Source organism: Rhamphochromis longiceps, linkage group LG12 (assembly GCF_057381845.1).
Source record: "Rhamphochromis longiceps isolate RC_006_pf linkage group LG12, R_longiceps_female_GT1.1, whole genome shotgun sequence".
Classification (NCBI taxonomy): Eukaryota; Metazoa; Chordata; class Actinopteri; order Cichliformes; family Cichlidae; genus Rhamphochromis; species Rhamphochromis longiceps.
Window position 1 is genome coordinate 815,622 of NC_140568.1, and position 26,900 is coordinate 842,521.

At 42.4% G+C, this 26,900-nt stretch overlaps 1 protein-coding gene and 2 long non-coding RNA genes across 7 annotated transcripts in view; 1 reads left to right on the top strand and 2 right to left on the bottom strand.

Annotated features, from left to right (window-relative positions):
• pdzd2 (PDZ domain containing 2) overlaps window positions 1–25,420 on the bottom strand; it is an 89,667-nt gene extending 64,247 nt beyond the window's left edge. The window contains exon 1 of the mRNA XM_085424272.1: window positions 25,121–25,420. The gene's annotated coding sequence lies outside the window, so the exon portion shown is untranslated. The remainder of the gene's footprint in view (window positions 1–25,120) is intronic.
• Window positions 8,172–10,566, top strand: LOC146656514 (uncharacterized). Its single transcript, XR_014913892.1, has 2 exons — window positions 8,172–8,378; window positions 10,062–10,566. It is a non-coding gene; the product is annotated as an uncharacterized LOC146656514 (long non-coding RNA).
• Window positions 10,564–18,791, bottom strand: LOC146656515 (uncharacterized). Of its 5 annotated transcripts, XR_014913889.1 has the most exons (6): window positions 16,075–18,791; window positions 15,520–15,577; window positions 12,566–15,357; window positions 12,353–12,465; window positions 11,232–11,326; window positions 10,895–11,123 (listed from the first exon to the last, which is right to left on the bottom strand). It is a non-coding gene; the product is annotated as an uncharacterized LOC146656515 (long non-coding RNA). The 5 variants fall into 5 exon arrangements; XR_014913888.1 differs by having other exon boundaries at window positions 15,520–18,791; XR_014913890.1 differs by lacking the exons at window positions 12,566–15,357; window positions 15,520–15,577; window positions 16,075–18,791 and adding an exon at window positions 10,564–10,888 and having other exon boundaries at window positions 11,058–11,123; window positions 12,353–12,558.
• Window positions 25,421–26,900: the final 1,480 nt, after the last annotated feature.

Sequence of the window (26,900 nt, forward strand, 5' to 3'; positions counted from 1 at the left end):
GAGTGACGGCTGCTCACCCCTACCCACTCCACTTCCTCCACTGTGACACAGCACCTCAGCCGGCTTTATGGGAAGCGTGTGAACCTCTCAGCGCTCCAGGCAGGCTGGTCCTTCAGCCAATAGTCGATATATTCGTCCAATCGCCCAACCTTAGTGTAGCTTCCCCTGGGTATAACTAGTGTTATGGGGTCTGGTCATTAAAGTCGACTGTGTAAGACAGTCTATCAGCCTCTTCATGTAAACACTTCCTGGGTCTCGTTTCAGGAGCTTGTAAGTATTTTTCTCACTGCGCAGTGACAAAATGTTCTCATGACAGTCTTTCTGGTTTAAACTGTGCATCTACCCTTGTCTGCTGGAAGGATGATGATGTTGTTGTCATTATTAATTGATGTGAGTGCCTTCCTCTCCTCCATGCTGATGTTGGATGCTGGGGGCTTTGCATTGCTGAGACAGGCCCACGTTTGTCTCTGCGTCACAGCAACGTTCAGCCCTTTGGCGAGGATGTTTTTCTCTGCTTGGCTGAGCTGTCTGCCAGATGCATTTTTCACCCACTTGTCCACATCCTCGGTGTGGCATCCTTATCCTTTCTGCTCACTGAGGACACTCAATGAGTGTTTCAATGCACAACAAGTAGGTCAAACTTCCTTTGCTGCCTGGTCTTAGAGTTTTCATGCTGTGCACGACAAGCCCTCTCAGAGAATTCAAGCACCTTTTAAAGAGTAAGATAAGATAAGATAACCTTTATTAGTCCCACACGTGGGAAATTTGTTTTGTCACAGCAGGAAGTGGACAGTGCAAAAGTTATGAGGCAAAAATTAGAATACAATAAGAATAAATACAGTACACAACTGTACAGAATAGAATAAAATAAAATACTATATACAGTAGAATAAAATAAAATAAATATACAATAAGATAAAAATAGAATACAAATACAAATACTATATACAACTGAGTAAAAATACAACGATGACAGAAAGGAGCATAGTAAGCACACCCAGAGATGTAACCACATTAAGCCAGTATTAAAATCCCTTTATGAACTAACAGAAGGACTTTAAAGGCGTGTTGAACTGGGAACCAGTAGAGCATCTCAGTGATCTGGCCCCCTGGTACATCTCTGACTTGCTCACTGACTATAACCTGATTAGACTTCTTAGGTCAGCAGTTTGTGTGTGTGTGTTAACTTACACTGACATTCAGTTAGTTGTAGTTCCCTTTCTTATTTTTTAGCTTCAGCTCTGAAATAAAGCACACAGCACAGGACACAGTGTGTTTGGCTACACAGGGCCACTGGAACATGCGGGGATTACAGATATTTATTGTTTCAGGCCACGCTGAGCTGCTGTCAGCAGTTTATGTGAGCTGTGTGGGGCCCGAGCAGAGCAGGTTGCGTCTGTGTACAACTGCAGCTATATTAACCTCCTGTAATCATACAAAAAGCCTTCTATACACAACACTCCATTGTGACAAAATGCTTCAACTTGTTACAAAGTTATGAACATAAAAAAGTAAAACTATGACATGTATATAGTATATATGTAGTATAGTATGACACGGACGGGCAGGAGAAAGAAAAGGCATGTCTCTGTTTATGTCCAGAGCCCAGACTTGAAGCTAACTGAACATCCCTGAGAGACCTGACAATAACTGTGCACTGATGCTCTTCACCCACCCTGACGGAGGCTGAGAGGTTCTGCAAAGATAAATGGGAAAAACTGCTCAAAGATATGCGTGCCAAGCTCGTAGCATCATCCTCGAAAAGACTTAAAGCTGCAACTGCAGTCAAAGGTGTGAAGCCTCAGCTACACGTCATTTTTAAATATGATTTTTAATAAATGTGCAAGAATTTCAACAAACCTTCTTCACTTTGTGACTATGGGACTGTATCGAATATTCAAGTAAAAAGTTTAATTCCATTATGGAATAACTGTTAATGAGCTGCATGATATTGCCACATAATAAAACTGAAACATGTTTTTTCCGAGGGATGTTGCATCTTTGGCTTTCTAAGCAGCTGCTTATAGCCTGTGTATCTACATCAGTAATATGTCACATGAAAGGAAGTAAATGGCCTGTATTTGTATAGCACTCTTCACACTACATTCAGTCATCCACCCATTCACACACACACTGGTGATGGCAGCTACAGTGTAGCCACAGCCACCCTGGGGCGCACTGACAGAGGCGAGGCTGCCGGACACTGGTGCCACCGGGCCCTCTGACCACCACCAGTAGGCAAACATGGGGTTAGTATCTTGCCCAAGATGCCAAGGATATCTGGCATGCAGCCAGGAGGCAGCCTGGGATCGAACCACCGACCTTCTGATTAGTGGCTGACCTGCTCTGCCACCTGCCACCCACATCCGTAAGTATCCATATTTCCTTACATATCAGCAGCTGCTGGTGTCTCGCCCTCCGTGGCAGGGCTGTGTCATATCACTGAGTCATTCACGTGCTTCGTATGACAAGAAGGGCAAACGGTGCAGGGAGAGCGACTGATATTGCAGGATGTCAGTGGGCGGTTTGAGCTCTTGTTAGCAGGATGGGACCACAGTCGAGGAGTCAGAGAATGTGAGCCATTCTGTGACACAACAACAGCGTTTTGACTGTGTCAGCACTACACAACAATGTGATTGGTCAGATGTTCATACACATCCAAAACATCGTACCATTGAACTTGATGTGAAAAAATAAATGCAGCAAATTCGTCCTGCGTAACGATTCATTCAGTGTGAACGGCTGCTTCACGATGAGTCAAAAGAAACACAAAAACATTCGCACAGATTTCACTGCTGATTATTAGAGATAGGTTTATCATATTTAAGATCGAAGCATTAATTAATGGCAGGACTTCTTTGAGCAGTTTTGTAGGAATGGGTCTAAAAGACACGTTGATGGTTTGGAGGAAGTAATTATTGAAGTTAACTCAGAAAGATCAATTGGAGAAAAAGAGTCTAACTTAACATCAATGGTACTAAGAGTAGCTGTAGATAATATTACATCTGTGGGATGATTATTGGTCATTTTTTTCTCTAAGGATAAAAATGTTATTTGTGAAGAAGTTCATGAAGTCATTACTAGTTAACGTTAAAGGGATGGTTGGCTCAACAGAGCTCTGACTGTTTGTCAGCCTGGCTACAGAGCTGAAGAGAAACCTGGGGTTGTTCTTATTTTCTTCAATCAGTGATGAATAGTGTTGGGTAAGTTACTTTAAAATAGTAACTTAGTTACATTACTAGTTACTTCTCTCAAAAGTAACTCAGTTACTTCAAGTTACTCGTTACTTTCAAAGTAACTAGTTACTAGGGAAAGTAACTTTGGTTTTACTCAGAATTCTCTTGTTAATGTGTTGCTCCCATAACTTTGCAGTCTTCTAGCTTGCTTACTTGCCACAGTGCACTGTGCCACCTACCAATAGAAAGAAAAAGATAATGTGCATATTTCCACGAGAGAAATCCCACGCCTGGACCGTCATTGACTGCTGCCGTGATTCTAGCCTACGTCACAGCGTCATGTGCGCCTTTTACATCCAACACAAAAACTGCAGTCGTGGTGCTTTCGATTGTACTCAGAACTCGGAAATTCTGCCTTCTGAATAGGAAGATGTAGGTAACACCAGACTGCAGATGAGCTGCATACAGGGCTGGACTGGGACAGAAAATTGTCCTGGGCATTTTGACTAGAGACCGGCCCACCATTATAGGAAAAATCATAAAGCCTTTGAATGAAAATAAACACTGTTGTGACAGTGATGTACACTGTTCTGATGGTATATATGCATCAATCTATCAATCGTTTGTTGTAAGATTCAGATAATTATTTTTTAAAAGCTAGACATTTTAAATGAGAATAAGAAAGAAAAGTATTTCTTTGTGCCCCCCTTTCCCTGTTAATGCCCTACATGCCCCCCTGGCAACACTTTGCTAGACCCGCCCCTGCACAGTTACCAGCTGTCAGCTGCTTAGAAAAGGATCCTGGTGTTATTTGTCTCTCAGAAACAGTTCATAACTTCAACTCATCCATGTCACCTAAAAGGTAAACCTGTTTCTCCATCACAGCTCTGATGATTCAGTAAGGACATCTCCTGGTTTCATCTTCATGTTTCCCTCTCACCAGATAACCAAACCATATCATGACCAGCAGCTTTACAGCTGTGGCTCCAGCAAACATCAGCTGATACTAGAAATTAATATTAAATAAATTCTAACAACAGCTGATCAAGCTGAAACGTGCTGCTGTTGTTTAGCGCGACACCCGCTGGTTTCCTCTTTCGGCGCAAAGTGAGCGATAAACAAACAAGAGAGCTGATCAGCTGATCATTGATCAGTTTCATGATTGAAGTAGAAACGGGAGAGGGAGGGGGAGAGAATGAGAGAAGAAGAGGCAGCTGTGCAGCGTAAACACAGAATAACTCCAGCTTTGTGTGTTTTCCATTGCAGCTGAATTACGGGACAAACTGTTCCTTTTCACCTCAATAAGAAACGCGTAATATTTTCTCTGAATACCAGACGGGACGGTTGGCAACTCTAATAACTTATGAACAAAATAAAGTTCAACATCATTAACTTCATAGCACCACCCAGCTGTATAGAAACTCCGTCATGCTAGCTAGCACGCAGTACGGAAAAGGTCAGAATAACGAAAATAAACTCCACCTAAACTTGGTTCATATCTGACCCAGAGAGACTGCAGGTCATAACTTCTTACCTGAAGTTCAGTTCACACTTGGACCGGCGGCCGCCTCGGGTCCCTTTTCCTTCATCCACCTGCTGGCCTCCACCACTTGCTAATGTTACTGAATCTGTGGAAACTACGCGATGCCACCAAACGAAGTAACGAGTAACGACCCTATCTAAATCCCAGTAACGAGTAACGCGTTCCTGATTTTGGCATAATAACTAGTTACTGTGCTCGTTACCACAATAATAACGTAGTTACTGTAACGCGTTACTTAATAACGCGTTAGTCCGAACACTGGTGATGAATAGTAAGATGTTCTGGCTTTGCGGAGTGCTTTCTTATAAAGCAGCAAACTATTTCTCCAGGCTAAATGATGATCCTCTAAATTTGTGACACGCCATTTCCTCTCCAGATTACGAGTCATCTGCATTAGTGTACGTGTTTGAGAATTATACCACGGAGTCAGGTACTTCTGATTTGAGGCCTTAGTTTTCACAGGAGCTACAGTATCCAGAGTCGTACGCAGCCAAGATGTAATATTATAAACAATATAACTGAGAGAAAAGAGACTTGTGTTTTCTTACAGGGGGATTTATTCGTCCTTCAACATTTAAGTGAACCAGTAATGGTTCTTAGACTTGTACACTTGTTCGAACTTGCATTCTAACCTAGAGGCAACCAGGTTTCTGTTCCTCGAGTTTGGACTGGTGCAAACTTAACAACACACACAAGTCTCCATGTCAAACCTTTATACAATAATCACATGTGTAGCTGCATACACAAAGCTTTTATCTGCAGCAGTTATTCACTTGTTCATACTGGTTACTAATAGATCCCTTCCTGGCTCAAGATCAGTTAAGCAATGGGAATATTTCTTGCTTCCCATGTAGGGCTCTACGGTTGCACTGGCGCTCGAACGGCTGGTTGCACCGGTGTGACCTAGGATTTCTTTAGTCGCATGCCAAAATATTTTTTTATGTGAAGGTCACTTGGTGTTCACTCTCTCTGTGGTAGAGTATCACTTCCTGTTCCTGCTCAAACACAGTGGTGTTTCTGAGTAGCTTATCTGCTTAGCAATTTAATTAAAAACTTTTAAATACATTCTTTTTTCATAGTATAATCTTCACGTGCTTCATCCGAAGCACACTTTCTGAGTACTCACTACCTAATTTATAGCCAAAGTATTCACTCACTGTCTCTGTACTGTTTTGCTAGCTTAGCTTAGCTCGTAGCCGACTCGTTAGCACCATGGCTACTTCACCTGTCCCTCCTGCACTTTCTTGCTCATTGTGTCATGTTTAGTTACTCCTCGGCCTCCTTTAGCAGTAATGATATCTCTAACAAATGTAGCATATTTGCAGCTCTGGAAGCCAGGATTACTGAATTGTAGACTCGGCTTCGCACCCTTCATTCACCCGTAGCTAGCCAGGCCCCTGTAGCTGGTGCAGCCGAAGATAGCGTAGGCCCCGCTAGCTGTTCCCCGGCAGACCCCAAGCAGCTGGGGAAAGAGGGCGGCTGGGTGACGGTGAGGAGGAAGCATAGTCCTAAACAGAAGCCCCAGGTACACCACCAACCTGTTCATGTGTCTAACCGACACACCCGCCGGGGGTCAAACTCTGGTAATTGGTGATTCTGTTCTCAGACATGTGAAGCTAGAGACACCGGCAACCATAGTCAATTGTCTTCCAGGGGCCAGAGCAGGTGACATTGAAGGAAATTTAAAACTGCTGGCTAAGGGTAAACGTAAATTCAGTAAAATCATAATTCACGTCGGCAGTAATGACACCCGGTTACGCCAATCGGAGGTCACTAAAATCACTATTGAATCGGTGTGCAACTTTGCCAAAACAATGTCGGACTCTGTAGTTTTCTCTGGTCCCCTCCCCAATCAGACCAGGAGTGACATGTTTAGCCGCATGTTCTCCTTAAATTGCTGGCTGTCTGAGTGGTGTCCCAGAAACGATGTGTTCTTCATAGATAATTGGCAAACCTTCTGGAGGAAACCTGGTCTTGTTAGGAGAGACGGCATCCATCCCACTTTGGATGGAGCAGCTCTCATTTCTAGAAATATGGACAAATTTATTAAACCCCCCCAAAATATGACTATCCAGAGTTGGGACCAGGAAGCAGAGTTGCAGTCTTACACGCCTCTCTGCAGCTTCTCTCCTCCTGCTACCCCCCAAAAACCCATCTCCATAGAGACTGTGTCAGCTCCCAAACAGAAAAAAAAAAAAGAGTTGAAAAACTGTCTAAAGTCTTTCATCTTTAATAAAATGATCAGCGTTCTGCTCTACCAGGTGTAACAATTGAGTTTAACATCCAGGCATCCATGAAAACGGAATTTATGACATTTAACGGAGTTAGAAGTTAGCAGGAAGTTAGCTCGCTAGCTTCTATCTAAATACAATATAGCATGTCCTGACTGCGGGGTTTTGGAAACAGATTCAAACGTACAGCTCTGTTATCACTTCCAGCGTAAATGAAGACAGGAAACTAAACAGCAGTGACGTTTGTAGGGTTACTGAAGTTGGGCTAGCTGGTATATAATGATGTGCTACGTGACCGCTAGCGACACAGCTATGTTAGCATAATATAAACAAGCTAACTTTTTTCCACTCGATAAAAGTTAACGTGAGTGTTCTCGGTGGTCAGGAACAAATGTAATCGCATGGCAGGATGCTGTAAAAGGACCAAACTTCAGCCAGAAGAACAACTGAGATAATCCATCCACAATACGAGGTTAGTCATTCATATACTGCTGCATGGGCTGGGCTGTAGCTACATCCTAAGGTTTTAAAAACTGAGCTTAAATAAATGATTAGCAGTAATAAAAGCCGAGGGAGGTCAACAGTGATCACTCACTATTTTAGGAGCTTTTTGAGATTAAATAGAAGAAAATACATAACATTAAACATGTTAACAACACAAAAGCCATATTAAACGCAGACTACTTTAGGCCCGGAAGTAGGATTCGTCACGTCATCACTTAACAATCGGATTAATCAACCAAAGACTCAGACAGACTTTTAATTCATTTGAAAGCCTGATGCTTAGCCTCATCCACCCCAGCTGTAAAACTCGGAAAATCAAACTGGCTTCTCTCAAAATGTAAAAGAACCCACCCACCACTTTAATCACACTCTAGATCTTGTTTTAACATATGGCATAGAAACTGAACATTTAACAGTGTTTCTTGAAAACCCTCTCCTATGGAAGAAATATAGTATCATCAGAATTCAAGTATTTTTAGACATTGAATTTATGACACTGAATTTTTATCCTCCAAATTTCCCTGCAAAAATATTCACCTGCAAAAATTCACCTGCAAAAATTCAACTGCAAAAGTGATGAACTTTAATGACCCAAGCCAGAGCAATCAGCACCAGATCGAGTCGAGTGGCTCTCGGCCAATTAAATTACGCTGTTTGATCACATGACACCGTTAGCCAGCAGTGTGTCTCCTAAAAGAGAGCTGTTTAGAGGTGAGTGATTAAGTTTTTCTCCTAAATAGAGATCATTACAGAACGCCTAGTCCTACTTAAAATCCCATTTATTTTTATTTTATCATCTACTCGAACTAAGGAAAACGTTTGACTAACTCAAAGACAATTTCCACGCCTCCCCTGCCTGACTGCAGAGGCAGTTTTGAATTTAGGAGCAGCAAGATGGAAGCGGCAAACCCTGGCGATTCTCCGGTAAGTATATTGTTTTTTATCTTCAAGTTTGTCTTTTGAAACGTTAATTTTATTTAAATCCGTTGCTCACGTATAAAGTACACAGACGGGGTCTTTGCTCAACTCGTCTGAGGCGTGTCTCACTAAGCGCTACATGCTAGCATCCTGCTAACCGAGCTACCCTTTACATGCTGTGCTTTAGAAAATAGGATACTCGTTAAAAAATACTCCGCAGATATTGATAGATAGACGAACACTGCAAATATAATGTTGTAAACGAAAACGGCCTTTGGTGAAGGGGTAAAATACACCATGAATAAAGCCATAGAGTGAATGGCTGCCATGGTTGCAGAACGGCCTGATTTAATGACAAGAATGGGGAAGAGTGAGGCGAAGTGAACCAAAGCCACAAAACACGGTCAGACAAGGCGGCAAAAGGGCAGTGATCTGTCCGTCAGTATGAAGTTGGTGTGTGCTTTGGTGAACAAAAACTCCAGACCGGTAGCAGGAAGGTGCGAGACTCGTGTTTCACTGGAATAGTGGTGAATTAAAACATCCTTTGTTGGGGACATTTAGGTGTAAATGCATCCATACAGGTGAGACAGAGGCAGACCAGACAGTGAAGAAAACAAGGCAAACATTAGAAATATTAAAACGGAAATATAGGATTAATATAACATACAATTGGGGAAAATGTAAGGAACACAATGTAAATGATATTGTAAAGTCATTAAAACAGCATACTCTGATTAAAAGAAACAGATAATTGGGTAGGAGGATGATGATGATGATGATAATAATAATAATAATAATAATAATAATAATAATAATAATAATAATAATAATAAAATGTACAAGATGGGTATGTATACTTGTAGCCAGAACTTAACTATAAAGTTGTAGCATGTCAGTACCTTACCCCATCCATTATATCCACACTTTCAGAAAAGGATATGGTCAATATCTTTACAAATACTATCTAAACTTAAACTGGATATCCCCTCTGCTTCTTCTGCTTCTCGTATACACCCTCAGGGTTTGTGATCAGCCAGCGGCTGATATGATCATTAATCCTGTAAAATAATATTCTTTCGGTTTATGAATCTGTTTGCATGGATTTCTTAATCTGTTTCCACTGTTAGCAGAAGTTGTGCATGCAGTTTTGGTGTGCTGCTCTCCAAGACTACAAGCTGCGTTAAAGTTGGAAGTAACTGGCCGATGTTCCACTGTTGAAGATCAGCTGTGCCCATTTGTTGCACATTGTGGGTATGGAGAAGTTGAGGCCCTTGCAGGCTACCCACAATTTCCCCAAACTGAGCGATTATACATCTTCCTTCCATATTTGTATCTTGTGTCACTAAAAATAATTTTATTTAATTTTATACATTGATTAATGACCTGCAGAATCTCCTTATCATATTAAGTGATTCATAATTGTCACTTTATGCTTTCTCCATCTTGAAAGTGATGACATCCTTGCATTACATCCTTTAGGTTCATTTTCTGCAGGCAGGTTTCTGACAGAACAGGCAGATTTACACTATAACATGCAGCGTTCTATAGATGGACACATAAAGAAATGAAAAATTACATGTATGTGCTAACTTTCTAAACACTGTTACATTAATGATTAAGTAGATAAAACATTTATGTCAGCCGTGGCTCATAGTTCATTTAAAGACAAGAACTTTGTGTGTGTTTCAGGTCCTGCACTCTCAAAGACTGAATGAACCAGCATTGCAGCCATGGGTCACTGTGAGCATCACAGGGAAGGTTGAAGCCGCCCACTGCAGCTGTAAGGCCGGAGTCACGGAGACCTGCACCCACGTCACTGCTCTTCTGTTTAATGTAGAAGCAACAGTGATCTGTGGCACAAGGACTGTTACAGATGAACCTGCATACTGGGTTTTGCTGGGTAATATGACCAAGATACAGCCAGAGGCTGGCCATAAGATAGACTTCTCCTCTTCAGCTGCCCAAAAAAAGGCTCTTGATCAGAACAAACAGACCATCTGTAGTGACAGGTAAAAGGAGCCGTCCTCAAAAAAGAAAAATCCCACCTGCTACTGTGGAGGAGTTGTCACTGCTATAATGCCATCATGTTTTATCTAGGGGTCTAGATTTATGCCTATAGTGCACTGCCATGTAAATAATTTGCATTTACTGAATGAGTATCACTGTTCAAAAATTGAATAAAGAAACAAACTAATTTTTGCCTTTTTTTATTAAAACCACTTTATAGAACATCACATCAGTTACAATGTAGAATCCATGTCACTGGAGAATTTTGATTCAATAAACAGTAAAAAGGTGAGCTGTGAAGACCAAGGACAAGTGCAGTTCACAGGTTTTCTATCCAAGGAATCCCAGAAGATTGCATGGTGTCATTGCCCAGCAGTTGTTCGCAGGACATATGGACTCAACCTCAACAATCCCTCACACTGAGCAGCATGAAGTGACAGTGCAGAGGAAAAACTCCCCTTTAACAAGAAGAAACCTCCAGCAGAACCCGGTTCAGTACCAGCAGCCATCTGGGTTTGGAGGAGAGAGAGAGACACAGAACTACCAAAAGTATTTTTTTTTTTTTTTATGTGATTGACTGTTGTTGTAATTCAAGCCCTGAGTGTAGAGCAGGTAAGATATAAAGTTGCATCCTAAATTCCATGCTCATGCAGAGTGTTTAGTTTATGACTTTTTCACCTGGTCATTTCTTGATGAACAGATGGTCTTTTAGGGTTGACCAAGCTGGTACCTTGACTCTGTTCTCTGCAAGATGTTGCAAAAAACAAAATCATATGGAGACAATATTGGACACAAAATATATAACAATTTAGTTAAATGTAGCATTAACTCATAAGTCTTGCTAAAGTAAACCTTGTATTCTGATTCATCACAGCAGCAGTTCAGTTGGATGATGTCAGTAACTGCAGCAAGTGTCTTGCTGACTGAATAATTACATCTTGCATAATCTGAAACAAACACATAAAGACAGAAACAATTTATAAATTAACGTTTGATAAAATCTAAGAATCAATCATTTATTAGATACCAATATGAATATGTCTACCATAAAACTTGTGTGGAGCGAAGTTACATTCAATCAAGATGGTCTGGCATGCTACAACTTTGTAGTTGTTAAGTTCTGGCTACAAGTATACATACCCATCTTGTACATGTTCTTTAACATTATTATTATTATTATTATTATTATTATCATCAAAATCATCATCATCATCATCCTCCTACCCAATTATCTGTTTCTTTTAATCAGAGTATGCTGTTTTAATGACTTTACAATATCATTTACATTGTGTTCCTTACATTTTCCCCAATTGTATGTTATATTAATCCTATATTTCCGTTTTAATATTTCTAATGTTTGCCTTGTTTTCTTCACTGTCTGGTCTGCCTCTGTCTCACCTGTATGGATGCATTTACACCTAAATGTCCCCAACAAAGGATGTTTTAATTCACCACTATTCCAGTGAAACACGAGTCTCCCATCTTCCTGCTACCGGTCTGGAGTTTTTGTTCACCAAAGCACACACCAACTTCATACTGACGGACAGATCACTGCCCTTTTGCCGCCTTGTCTGACCGTGTTTTGTGGCTTTGGTTCACTTCGCCTCACTCTTCCCCATTCTTGTCATTAAATCAGGCCGTTCTGCAACCATGGCAGCCATTCACTCTATGGCTTTATTCATGGTGTATTTTACCCCTTCACCAAAGGCCGTTTTCGTTTACAACATTATATTTGCAGTGTTCGTCTATCTATCAATATCTGCGGAGTATTTTTTAACGAGTATCCTATTTTCTAAAGCACAGCATGTAAAGGGTAGCTCGGTTAGCAGGATGCTAGCATGTAGCGCTTAGTGAGACACGCCTCAGACGAGTTGAGCAAAGACCCCGTCTGTGTACTTTATACGTGAGCAACGGATTTAAATAAAATTAACGTTTCAAAAGACAAACTTGAAGATAAAAAACAATATACTTACCGGAGAATCGCCAGGGTTTGCCGCTTCCATCTTGCTGCTCCTAAATTCAAAACTGCCTCTGCAGTCAGGCAGGGGAGGCGTGGAAATTGTCTTTGAGTTAGTCAAACGTTTTCCTTAGTTCGAGTAGATGATAAAATAAAAATAAATGGGATTTTAAGTAGGACTAGGCGTTCTGTAATGATCTCTATTTAGGAGAAAAACTTAATCACTCACCTCTAAACAGCTCTCTTTTAGGAGACACACTGCTGGCTAACGGTGTCATGTGATCAAACAGCGTAATTTAATTGGCCGAGAGCCACTCGACTCGATCTGGTGCTGATTGCTCTGGCTTGGGTCATTAAAGTTCATCACTTTTGCAGTTGAATTTTTGCAGGTGAATTTTTGCAGGTGAATATTTTTGCAGGGAAATTTGGAGGATAAAAATTCAGTGTCATAAATTCAATGTCTAAAAATACTTGAATTCTGATGATACTATATTTCTTCCATACTCTCCTGTCTGATCATTTCCTGATTACATTTACAATAATTGATTACACAGCAGTGGAGAGTAGACTTTATCACAGTAGATGTCTTTCTGAAAGCGCTGTAACTAAGTTTAAGAATATAATCCACCCGCTGTTATCATCTTCAATGCCCTGTACCAACACAGAGCAGTTTCAGTCAGGTTTCAGAGCTCATCACAGCACAGAAACAGCTTTAGTGAAGGTTACAAATGATCTTCTTATGGCCTCTGACAGTGGACTCATCTCTGTGCTTGTCCTGCTAGACCTCAGTGCAGCGTTCGATACTGTCGACCATAATATCCTATTAGAGCGATTAGAACATGCTGTAGGTATTACAGGTACTGTGCTGCAGTGGTTTGTATCATATCTATCTAATAGACTCCAGTTTGTGCATGTAAATGGAGAGTCCTCTTCACACACTGAGGTTAATTATGGAGTTCCACAGGGTTCAGTGCTAGGACCAATTCTGTTTACATTATACATGCTTCCCTTAGGCAGCATCATTAGAAGACATAGCATACATTTACACTGCTATGCTGATGACACCCAGCTCTATCTGTGCATGAAGCCAGATAACACACACCAATGAGTTAAACTGCAGGAATGTCTTAAAGACATAAAGACCTGGATGGCTGCTAACTTTCTGCTTCTTAATTCAGATCAAACTGAGGTTATTGTACTCGGCCCTGAAAAGCTTAGAAATATGGTCTCTAAGCAGATTCTTACTCTGGATGGCATTACCTTGGCCTCCAGTAACGCTGTGAGGAACCTTGGAGTCATTTTTGACCAGGACATGTCCTTCAACGCACATATTAAACAAATATGTAAGACTGCTTTCTAGTGCTGTTCGATATAACAATATATATCGGATGACGATATAAAAACGTCTATCGTTTCATTTTACGCTATCGTTTGTTTCGTGGTGTTGCAAAATAAACTGTTTACGCCAATATTTTTTCATCGTTTTGATGATCATTGTAGTGGCTATATTAATTTCCTAAAGTTCTCTCTTTCTCTTATATTTAATATAACCACACTACAAGGTGGTTTGGGAAAATAAATTAAAAGTATTTAGCTGAAGTGTATTTTTTTTATGTTAGTTCTTTTTTTTAAACTTGTAGTTCTAAATTGGAAGATTATTGTGATATTGAAATATTTTTTTATTTTTTCATCGCTCAAAATAAGCGTCACGCTCGCGGAAGCCGGTGTACCCGCCGAAACGCCATGCATTTATCGAGACTTTCAACCCCAGGTAGGCCAATTATGGATCTTCGGATCCACATTATGTCAGCAGCTCCACTGTGAGCTATGTTAAAAACAAACACCGCTCACGCCTCACAGACGACAGCTTACAGTCCTGCGTAAAGATGAAAGTGACTTCGTACAGCCCCGATCTGCAGACACTGTGCGCAGAGGTTCAGGAGCAGAAGTCCCGTTGTAAACATATCACGAAAGACCCGATGGTGTTTGCATGAACACGCTTTTCAGCATCTCTTTATTGACCACTTTTCACACACGGTTGCTGTACGCATACAGCCAGCTGTAGCTTTTCAGCTCACAGCCCGACATATACCAACAACAGCATAGAGAGCACAGACGCTCAGGTGCGTCCGCCTCCCCTGCAGCGGCGCTGCAGACCACGCCCCGCCACAGACATTAACCAGGTAAAATACATATTTAGGCAGAATTTTGCAAATATCTATTTTTTTTTAGCAGCATAGTGCTTTTTTTCCAATTATTTTTTAAAAGTCAGGTCAAGGCTCCAAAAGCCCAAAGGCGATATGAGGGTGGCGGCTCACAACAGTTTTTGTTTCCTGGATCCTTTTAGTTCAGCTGCGTGTCTTTCCTTTTGTTATATTTCTTTAGGAGTTCAAAATGTGTTCATTACATAAATAACATGTCATTTTCTCTGTAGCATTTCATGGATTTCATAAGCAACACACTTTAGTTGTTCACACAAAGCATACAAGTAAAAAACAATATATACAGTGCAAGGGGGTAGATTTGGTTTTGGCGTTGGTGGGGACGGACGATTCAACCATCGAACCCTGTTTCTTTTTTTCCCTTTTTGTCTTTGCTTCTTGATTTAAAAAAAAAGGAGAAATATACTTGCCTACATATGCTATTCTACATGCTTTTAAACCATTTAAAATTACAATTCATAGTTTTACATGTGAATTATATAATGTTAAATTACTATTAAACAAATGACTGACTAAGTATTTTAGGCTTTAGTTTACTTCAGTCATATTCCATATAAATCAGGTATCATACAAACATAAAAATAGCTTCAAATACAGTCATGACAATAAAAGAATATGACTTCAAGGACTTAACAACATTACTTCAGTTACACCAACATCTCTGATACATTAGCACTAAGGGGACACTGAATGCAGTACCTGCGTTTTATCCTCAGATTACAATTATTATTCTGTGCTTGATGTGCCTCACCTTTGGGCCTGGCTCTTCCCCTCTGACTGCACTGGGACATATTGCCACCTGATAAAATAACACATTGATTTGTGCCATATAAAAGTGAGACATGTCAATTCAGATTCTTTGTCAAACATACACTAATGAATCAATTTACATCAGCAGCCTAACAATTGTCATGATAATAAATACTAGTTAATCTATAGCACCAAATCATCAGCCAGTCACCTGTGAGCTCGCCTCTTCACCTCTGTCTGAGCTACAACATGGCAGAGCTGCCTGTCACCTGATGAATAACAGTGAGACATTCCACATACATGCAGTCACACATGTGCTTCAAATACAGTCATGAACCAACAAGTCATCATCCAATTTCACCTGTGACCTTCTGTCACCATTGCTCTCTGAGCTTTGGGTTGGTTGAAATATTTGCATATCATGATGACATTTTATCTCAAAAATGAACCCTATGAATACGTCAGTGCGATTAGGATGAAATTATTGTGTCACCAACATTTTAACATTAAACATATAATTCTAACAGCCTCTGTAAACTAATATCCGGGCTGCTCGAGGCTGACGTTTTCTGACAGTTTCAATCAAAATGAGAAACGCTGCTCTGAGACTGAGAGAACTAATAGTGCTGCCTGTTATGCAGTTAGTTTCCCAAACACGTTATTCATGGTTACATACAGTTTTAGACTGATGTGGGCCAAAGCCTAGCATAGCCTGTAACGTTATTGTGACACATTTTATGAGTGAACTTGGCTTTAAGTGACTTACAGGTTTCTTTGAAAAATACTTTCTTATATCCAGCTTCTTCCTCTTTGCTGCCGTCCTCCTCTCCTCCTTGCAGCGCAGGTTTACCGCTGCTGAAACTAAACAGAGCTCCCTGAAAGGCTCAGCCAATCACATTGGCCATAATTGTCACATGATGTAGGACTCCAGTAGAGAACGTAATTTAACTCTTTCTGCACCGCTGGGTGAATGAGACGCTGACAGATCGTTTTTTTCTTGATTTTCTTTATTCGAAGAGATCAAATTATTGGTGGGGACAATTCAATAATCGCAGGATATTGGTGGGGACATGTCCCTTCCGTCCACGCCAAGTCTACGCCCTTGATACAGTGTTATCTTCATTTTAGATGTCAAAAAGTATTTGCGGCTCCCAGTGTTTACCTTTGCGTGGAAACCGGGTCCAAATGCTGACCCCTGTCCTAGAGTATTTAAAAGTAGAATGGGAGGCAGAGCCTTCAGTTTTCAGGCCCCTCTTCTGTGGAACTAGCTTCCAGTTTGGATTCAGGACACAGACACTATCTCTACTTTCAAGATCAGGCTTCAAACTTTCCTTTTTGCTAAAGCATATAGTTAGGGCTGGACCAGGTGACCCTGAATCCTCCCTTAGTTATGCTGCAATAGATGTAGGCTGCCGGGGATTCCCATGATGCATTGAGTTTTTCCTTTCCAGTCACCTTTCTCACTCACTATGTGTTCACACACCTCTCTGCATTGAATCATATCTGTTATTAACCTCTGTCTCTCTTCCACAGCATGTCTTTATCCTGTCTTCCTTCTCTCACCCCAACCGGTCGCAGCAGATGGCCCCGCCCCTCCCTGAGCCTGGTTCTGCTGGAGGTTTCTTCCTGTTAAAAGGGAGTTTTTCCTTCCCACTGTCACCAAAGTGCTTGCTCATAGGGGGTCATGTGATTGTTGGGTTTATGTCTGTGTGTATTATTGTAGGGTCGACCTTACAATGTAAAGCTCCTTGAGGCGACTGTTGTTGTGATTTGGCGCTGTATAAATACAATTGAATTGAATTGAATTACAGCAGTGTAACTGAGACCACAGGGCACAGAACTACTAACTCTGAAAGAAGTACAGTAAGCAGCGCACTGTGTGAAGTCATGTATGTAAACTTCAAGTTTAGCCTTTTGATGGTTGTCAGGATGAGTTTTAGAGCCTGTTAACCCAGAGTCACCCCAACTGATCCATTATGGTCAATTCTGATACCAAAAAATGACTTGAGATCAGGAGAGCAGCTGACCCTGCTGTTAGGAATTTGAGGCTCGTCTTACTTGATTTCTGGTTCTGCTGCTTCTGTGCTGAGCTCTCATTACCAATGCAGCTCAGGCTGTTTCCTCTACACCGTGACAGGGAAGCAGCTGAGGTACAGACAGGCTTTCTTTAACCCTTCTGTTATGTTGTGGGTCCAACTGACTGTTTTGATATTTGAAAAACATTTTAAAAAATGGTTCAAATTGCTTTTTTAACATGAAACTTATTTTGCTTTGCTAAAAAAGTGTGATCAACATATAAATGGTCCATCTGACATATCTGTAACCCTGCAGGTTCATATTACATAGATACGGTTCGAGTCAGTTTGACCTGGCAGTCAAAGTGGAGGCTAACGGGGTGAGCCATATTTCACTTCAAACACACAACTGACTTACTGACCTCATGTGTAAAGTGATGTTATGACGTTTGATGGGAACCTTTTCTGCTCTCCGGCCAGCTCCAACCACACTGAATGTACACTCAGCAGGAAATGAGCAGAGTACATAAGGACTCTGCAGCCTGTCAGTTTATTACCAAACGGGCAGCAGAAGTAAAAAGCTGAGAGCCCAGCAGGCTCTGGAGCTTTGATCACAGGGTGGGAGATTCGTCTGAGGAGGATGTGGCTGAAGAACATCTTGAAGTCTCAGGATTCAGATTATGAACCAAATGAGGAAACTGCTGTTCATATCTAGGGAGGGGTATCGTTTAGGTTTTATCCGATACCGGTGCCAAATCGGTACTTTTGAAACGGTGCCGGTGCTCAAACGGTGCTCAAACCGGTGCTTAAAGAATGGAGAACACAAAGTTGGTCCAAAAACCTCTCATGTTCAGCTGTTTTTGTAAAAAGATAACAACGTTAGCCTTTTCTGCAGCTATGGGGCATATATGGTATCACTCTTGGCTGGAAGCAGTGCTTAAACAATGGAAAAAACACAAACTTTGTCCAAAAACCTCTCATGTTTAGCTGTTTTCCACTTTTTCTTTGGTCATTTTAGCCTTTTTGGCCAGGGTGAAGGGAGTATCTGCCATCAAACAAGAAGACAGCCGCATGTAGCTATGATGATGTTTGCTAGTTCACCTTACATGCATTAATGTAATAACGTGGTTAGCCTACTCAACGTAAATTACACACGAACAACATTAAGCTACTCACGCAGAGAAGAACGGCTGCTGCTGCATCCTCATCATTTCTGCTACACTGGCAGGGCTAGGGGCCAGGACTCTCCTCTTCGTGTTTTTGGGGATGTTGCTAACTCCGGGTCCGATAACAGGCACCACACCCGCAGTAGATGTGCTCGGTGTGAGGTCTCGCAGCAAGCTATCAAATACGGCGCATTTCTGGGCTTTTAAAAAAAACGCTATGCGTCGCCAGGTGTTTCATCGGATTTGAGGTGTTACCTCCTTTGACAGTATCACAGTATCAGCTTAAAGCACTTGTTGCTGCTGAGTTTGCATCTTTTGCTGTGAAGTACAGCCAGACTTTTGACCGCTTCGCCTTGGGCATTTTTAATCTGTAGCTCTGCTCTAAAAGAACGTACGTACCTGGCCCCGCCTACTATCCTCGGAAACGTAAAATGATTGGCTAGAATCCAAAGTGTATCACAGCTCAGGAAAAAAAAGCACCGAAATAAAGCACCGAAATGTGCGCTGCTTTTCGGTCTGGTTACTACCGTTTATGTCAGAACCGGTGCCATCATGGCACCGGACACCGGTACCCATCCCTATTCATATCCCTCCAAGGACAACAATATTATCAAAAAATGGTTAAATATTGTGATCTTCATCCTGAGATACACATCAGCCAAAAGTGCACGAAACACAATAACAAACGGTGCCAAGTCCCACTAGTGTGGCAGTGACTCGTGTGACAGAGCTCGGTACAGAAAGTCATTCTGAAAACAGCTAATCTGAAGAGACGGTGTATCTGAAGGAGAACTGACAGGATGCATGTTTGCGAGTCCTGGCTGGGTCTGTGAGTCAGCAGCCAGTCTGTGGGATGCAGAACACGTCTCTGGAGACTTTGTATTTTCTCTCAGTAATCTGATTTGAAAATTGAGATACGAATGTTCAACACGCTTACAGCTATTATTACTACATTTTAGAAAAGTCAATATCATGGAAAACATTCTGTTTTGTATGCAGGACTTTTCAATGTACATTAAAAATGTTTAAATACTCATTTTTTTTATGAAAAAACGAGTTATATATCAGCATTGAACCATGATCTGTGAGCTACATTGCATTAAATATTGATTGAAATGTTAGTAATGGATTAATCATGACATATAAACACTGTTTATGGGAATATTTGGGTGTCTGACACTTTTGGACGACTAACAATGACGTGTGTCCAACTGACCCACACATATCATTGTTGTACCTGAGAACAGGAGGGTCAGCAGAAGTACAGTACTTGTGTTAAAAAATCTGAAATCTTGAACAAGCGTGCAGGCTGTGAAATGTACTCACAGTCAGAAAGTGAAAAGCAGCTTTTCTGAAGATGTTTCTACTACTTTGTCCAAAGCTAACTGAGCCTTGTGCTACTAATAATAAGAACAAAATAATATATTTAGTGCATTAGTACAACATTAGTTGTAGTGAATCAATCAGTTTCTGCTGTGAGCTTCACTGTGAGCCGTCGTCCTGCTCTAACCTGCAGTGTTTTCATGCACCCTGTAAATAACACACAGTTTGTACACACTTCAGGTTCATATGACATTTTGCATCATATACTGATCCAGTATATAGTATATTAAAGGTCGCTCTCATGTAAACTTTAGATTTCAGATCGCATTGAACAGCCCTCGCCTTCAAACCGAACCGCTCTCCCTCCCACCCCTTCCTGTATTTCTCCTTTCAAAAACACTTCTGGATTGTTCTGCCCCACTTTAACTCTTAGTACAGCGCTACAAATGATGCATAAATTAAATGTTTTTTCATCATTTTGACGGCACGCACTGATGTGAAATAAAACCTGCCTCAAACTTCTTAAAAGAAAAATAACAAGCTTGTTCTGATAATCTGACGTAGAACAGATACTGGAGTCTTTATGCTGATGTGCTGATTGATGCATCAGACCAGAACTTAAAGATCCTGTTTCCTGATCCATGTTTTATTACCGGCTGTGGAAATCGTGTATGTCACTGTTCTCTCTGCTACTGCTAAATAATGTTTTCTGTATATCCACAAACAGCACATATCCACAGACTGCACATGTCCACAGACCGCATATATCCACAGACCGCACATGTCCACAGACTGCATATATCCACAGACCGCACATGTCCACAGACCTCATATATCCACAGACCGCACATGTCCACAGACTGCATATATCCACAGACCACATATATCCACAGACCGCACATGTCCACAGACAGCATATATCCACAGACCACATATATCCACAGACCGCACATGTCCACAGACAGCATATATCCACAGACCGCACATGTCCACAGACCTCATATATCCACAGACCGCACATGTCCACAGACCGCATATATCCACAGACCACATATATCCACAGACCGCACATGTCCACAGACAGCATATATCCACAGACCGCACATGTCCACAGACCGCATATATCCACAGACTGCACATGTCCACAGACAGCATATATCCACAGACCGCATATATCCACAGACCACATATATCCACAGACCGCACATGTCCACAGACAGCATATATCCACAGACCGCATATATCCACAGACCACATATATCCACAGACCGCACATGTCCACAGACAGCATATATCCACAGACCGCACATGTCCACAGATCGCATATATCCACAGACCGCACATGTCCACAGACAGCACATGTCCACAGACCGCACATGTCCACAGACCGCATATATCCACAGACCTCACATGTCCACAGACAGCACATGTCCACAGACCGCACATGTCCACAGACCGCATATATCCACAGACCGCACATGTCCACAGACAGCATATATCCACAGACCGCACATGTCCACAGACAGCATATATCCACAGACCGCACATGTCCACAGACAGCATATATCCACAGACCTCATATATCCACAGACCACATATATCCACAGACCGCACATGTCCACAGACAGCATATATCCACAGACCGCACATGTCCACAGACCGCACATGTCCACAGACCGCATATATCCACAGACCGCACATGTCCACAGACAGCACATATCCACAGACCGCACATGTCCACAGACCGCACATATCCACAGACCGCACATGTCCACAGACCGCACATGTCCACAGACCGCATATGTCCACAGACAGCATATATCCACAGACCGCACATGTCCACAGACAGCATATATCCACAGACCGCACATGTCCACAGACCGCATATATCCACAGACCGCATATATCCACAGACCACATATATCCACAGACCGCACATGTCCACAGACAGCATATATCCACAGACCGCACATGTCCACAGACAGCATATATCCACAGACCGCACATGTCCACAGACCGCATATATCCACAGACCGCACATGTCCACAGACAGCACATGTCCACAGACCGCATATATCCACAGACCTCACATGTCCACAGACAGCACATGTCCACAGACCGCATATATCCACAGACCGCACATGTCCACAGATCTCATATATCCACAGACCGCACATGTCCACAGACCGCATATATCCACAGACCGCACATGTCCACAGACAGCATATATCCACAGACCGCACATGTCCACAGACCGCATATATCCACAGACCGCACATGTCCACAGACAGCACATGTCCACAGACCGCACATGTCCACAGACCGCATATATCCACAGACCTCACATGTCCACAGACAGCACATGTCCACAGACCGCATATATCCACAGACCGCACATGTCCACAGATCTCATATATCCACAGACCGCACATGTCCACAGACCGCATATATCCACAGACCGCACATGTCCACAGACAGCATATATCCACAGACCGCACATGTCCACAGACAGCATATATCCACAGACCGCACATGTCCACAGACAGCATATATCCACAGACCTCATATATCCACAGACCACATATATCCACAGACCGCACATGTCCACAGACAGCATATATCCACAGACCGCACATGTCCACAGACCGCACATGTCCACAGACCGCATATATCCACAGACCGCACATGTCCACAGACAGCACATATCCACAGACCGCACATGTCCACAGACCGCACATATCCACAGACCGCACATGTCCACAGACCGCACATGTCCACAGACAGCATATATCCACAGACCGCACATGTCCACAGACAGCATATATCCACAGACCGCACATGTCCACAGACCGCATATATCCACAGACCGCATATATCCACAGACCACATATATCCACAGACCGCACATGTCCACAGACAGCATATATCCACAGACCGCACATGTCCACAGACAGCATATATCCACAGACCGCACATGTCCACAGACCGCACATGTCCACAGACCGCATATATCCACAGACCACATATATCCACAGACCGCACATGTCCACAGACCGCATATATCCACAGACCGCACATGTCCACAGACAGCACATGTCCACAGACCGCATATATCCACAGACCTCACATGTCCACAGACAGCACATGTCCACAGACCGCATATATCCACAGACCGCACATGTCCACAGATCTCATATATCCACAGACCGCACATGTCCACAGACCGCATATATCCACAGACCGCACATGTCCACAGACAGCATATATCCACAGACCGCACATGTCCACAGACCGCATATATCCACAGACCGCACATGTCCACAGACAGCACATGTCCACAGACCGCACATGTCCACAGACCGCATATATCCACAGACCTCACATGTCCACAGACAGCACATGTCCACAGACCGCATATATCCACAGACCGCACATGTCCACAGATCTCATATATCCACAGACCGCACATGTCCACAGACCGCATATATCCACTGACCGCACATGTCCACAGACAGCACATGTCCACAGACCGCACATGTCCACAGACCGCATATATCCACAGACCTCACATGTCCACAGACCTCATATATCCACAGACCGCACATGTCCACAGACCGCATATATCCACAGACCGCACATGTCCACAGATCTCATATATCCACAGACCGCACATGTCCACAGACCGCATATATCCACAGACAGCACATGTCCACAGACAGCACATGTCCACAGACCGCACATGTCCACAGACAGCATATATCCACAGACCTCATATATCCACAGACCTCACATATCCACTTTCACCTGCATACACAGTTTCTTGGTAAATCGATGTCTCCTTGGCCTGGTTCCTTCTTATCTGTGTGTTTATGTGTAAAAACCACATCCAGTCTAGCCTACGCTCTCCCAACAATATACAAATGCTTGTCCCCTGAGTCAGAACACAATTAAAAAACAACAACATTTAAATATGGCTGTGTTTCTGGAATAATCCACAGAATAAACTGAAATGGTCAGAAATAGTTACAATGTGGGACTTTAGTTGTATTTATATGAGCGAGAGAAAAGCTCCTCTGGTTAGTGTGACTGCTTATAATGTCATTGTTGCATATTATTCCTGTGTCTGTGTGGAATATTGCATTTGTTATATTGTTATGTATCGTATTTATGTGCTGCCCTCTTGGAAACTTTGATCTGGATAAATAAAGGACAACAATAAAAATAACAGAAGATTCTATGCACTGTTACCAAGTACTTGTATTTTGTTACTTTCGACCTCTGTTACGACACAGTTCAATTTCAATTCACAGCAAGTACAGCTGTCTCAAGGCGTTTACATACAGACACACACAAAGTCACTCTAATTTGGAACCTGGGAAAAACATCCATATTATCTGCAGTATCAGTACCAGGACCAGGTATTGCAGAGTATTTGTGTTTTTTTTCCTAGTGAAGCCCACGATGTGTCCTCTCATACATCAGTGAGACATCAGAGACATGAGACATGTAGCAGTGAAATGTGTTTGGATGGTTTCGTATACAACATGTTCATAATCATACTGTACATATTTCACATGCTCTGTTCAACTAAGTACTTGTGTGGCTCGTGAGGGTGGTAGGCTGTGAATGTTGGATGGCAGTCTCTACACTGAAAAGAAATCACATTACTTCTTAATGAGGTCATTTTAAAGCTGGAGCCAAAAGAGCTTGAAAGCAACAGTGAATGGAGCTGAGAGAGCAGAGAGAACTTTAAGGAATCACTCGGTGTGTCTGACAGACTGATGGTCGGTAAACACATCAGAGACATTCACGCTTTGTGCTTTTAAATTATAAGTTCAAGAAGAAGAAAAACAACACACACACACACACACACACGGTGCTGTTGTTGAGGTTATATAGTTTAACCTTCTGCTGACATGTATCTAGATACACTACTACTACTACTACTACTAATAATAATAATAATAATAATAATAATAATAACAATAACAATAATAATGCATTAACACCAAACTTTTTCTAAAGAAAACGTTGCTGGTCAGATTGGTTGGTTATGATTAGTTAGTATCTGAAAGTCTTCAGTAACGTGACTTATTTAGTTCACAGCTGTCCGTATAATGCGTAATAAAGTGAAGCGCTCAGACGGTCCAGAGCTGTGCAGCCAAGCGGATACTGCTGATGCTCGCTGTTTTCCAGCGTGTCCCTATTCTGTGAAAGCGACACACTCGCAAAGGCTCAGTCACTGCTGTGTTACCGTCCACGTCTCTAAACGCGTACTCAGTGCGAAGATAACGCAGAGCTACTGTACCTGCGGGCTACACCGTGTTCCTCTAAGGCTTCCACTTCCAGCTCGAACAATCCTCCGTGTTTTCAGCGGGTTTTTTCCTTTTTAAAGAGAGATGAAAGGCGCGCTTCACAGAGCGCCTGTGTGCAGGAATAAAGTGGCGCAAAGCTTCTGAAGAAAAGCGGCTCCAAACTTCAGAAGTCCCGATATCCTCTCCGGGAACACCGAGGAAAAAAAACACAGAGACAAAGTCAAACTTCAGCCTGCTGAGCCACAGTCACGGGTGGTTTGGGTTCGGGTTGAACTGTCACTCGGCCGCCCCACTCCCCACTGCACACGGAGGGTGGAGTCACGTCCAGATTTGTTGAGGTGGTTCTTTTGCGCCCAGCTCCTCCCCCCGTGGGCTCCCCAACACTACGTGTTGTGATGTGCTGTCCATCACATCGTGTGATAACTCTACAGTAGTAATAATACTATGGTCTGTCAAACTGACCTCCCAACTCTCCCAACTTGAACTTGTTACAACATGAAGCAGGAATTAGCAGATGTTAGCATGCTGCTCGGTGTTTCCACTCTGGCTGTCTCCAAGTTCAAATGGAACCAGCCGTACTGTATACGTGACTGTGCTTATTCATCCTGGTTACTATGATGCCACACACATGGACATCTCTCTAACATTGTAACCTTTGTTCTTCACCTCCTTTAGTGCACTGGTAGACCTGGGCTTTCTTCTTCTCAAACAGCACACTCTCACATATATATTCAACATACAACCATGTTAAAATCATTTACAGGACCCTACAGAGTACAGAAAAGTACAAAAAACACCTTAATGCATCCTTGGGATAAGGCGATATAGGTGGCCTGTGTTGCATCTCAAATGATGCATTTCATGTCAGTACAATTAGAAAAAAGACTTGAAATCATACGAGTTGTTGGAAGGGTTGCCAGGCGAAGCCTCTTCTGTCTAAAGTCAGTGTGGTAGCACAGCTTAGGTTTGCAAAGCTGCAAAATGAACAACAAAACACTTAGAACAATATCCTTCAGACAGACGATACCAAAGTGAAGACGTCTGGCGGCGTGCAGAGGACCACTTTTAAATATCACCACAAACTGTGAAGCACAGTGGTGGAGGCGTGGTGATCTGGGCACCTTTCAATCACTGAGTGGAGCATGAAGTGTGGACCATCTGTCAAATGTGCGTCCATCTGTCTGACAGTTAAAGCTTGGCTCTAATTGGGTCGTGCAACAGGACGATGATCCCAAGCACAGCTGAAAAAGAAAAGAGTCAAGCTGCTGCAAAGGCCCATTCCAGACCTCAGCCCCACTGAAACACTTTGGTGGGACCTTCAGAGAGAGCACAAATGTCCATAACTGAATACCCACACAGAGCACTGAACTGGGGCAATGTTATAAAGAAAGCCAAAATGTTGGGGACTGATAAAGTCATACAGTAAATGATTAGTTCAACTGAAGGTGCTTCCACCGGGCCATCAAGGTGGGTGATTGGTGTCCTCAGGTAAACACATGGCTCTGCAGCAGTCAGCCTAGATTGAGCCCCATGAGTTCTACCAGTTGTGCCCTTTCATTTCACTTAGCAGTGCCTTTCTTGTTTTATGCTTATTGATACTAAGACGTGTCTGGTGCACGTCATCATTATTTAGTAGGACCTGCTGTTCCAACATGTAGAACAATAGGTCATATATGGTGACGTATCAACCCTGCCTCTGGTTCCAAGCTCCTACTGAGTTTATTAAGGCGGCCATCTTTTTAACATGTTGCAGTGCTTTGCATTTTCCTTTTT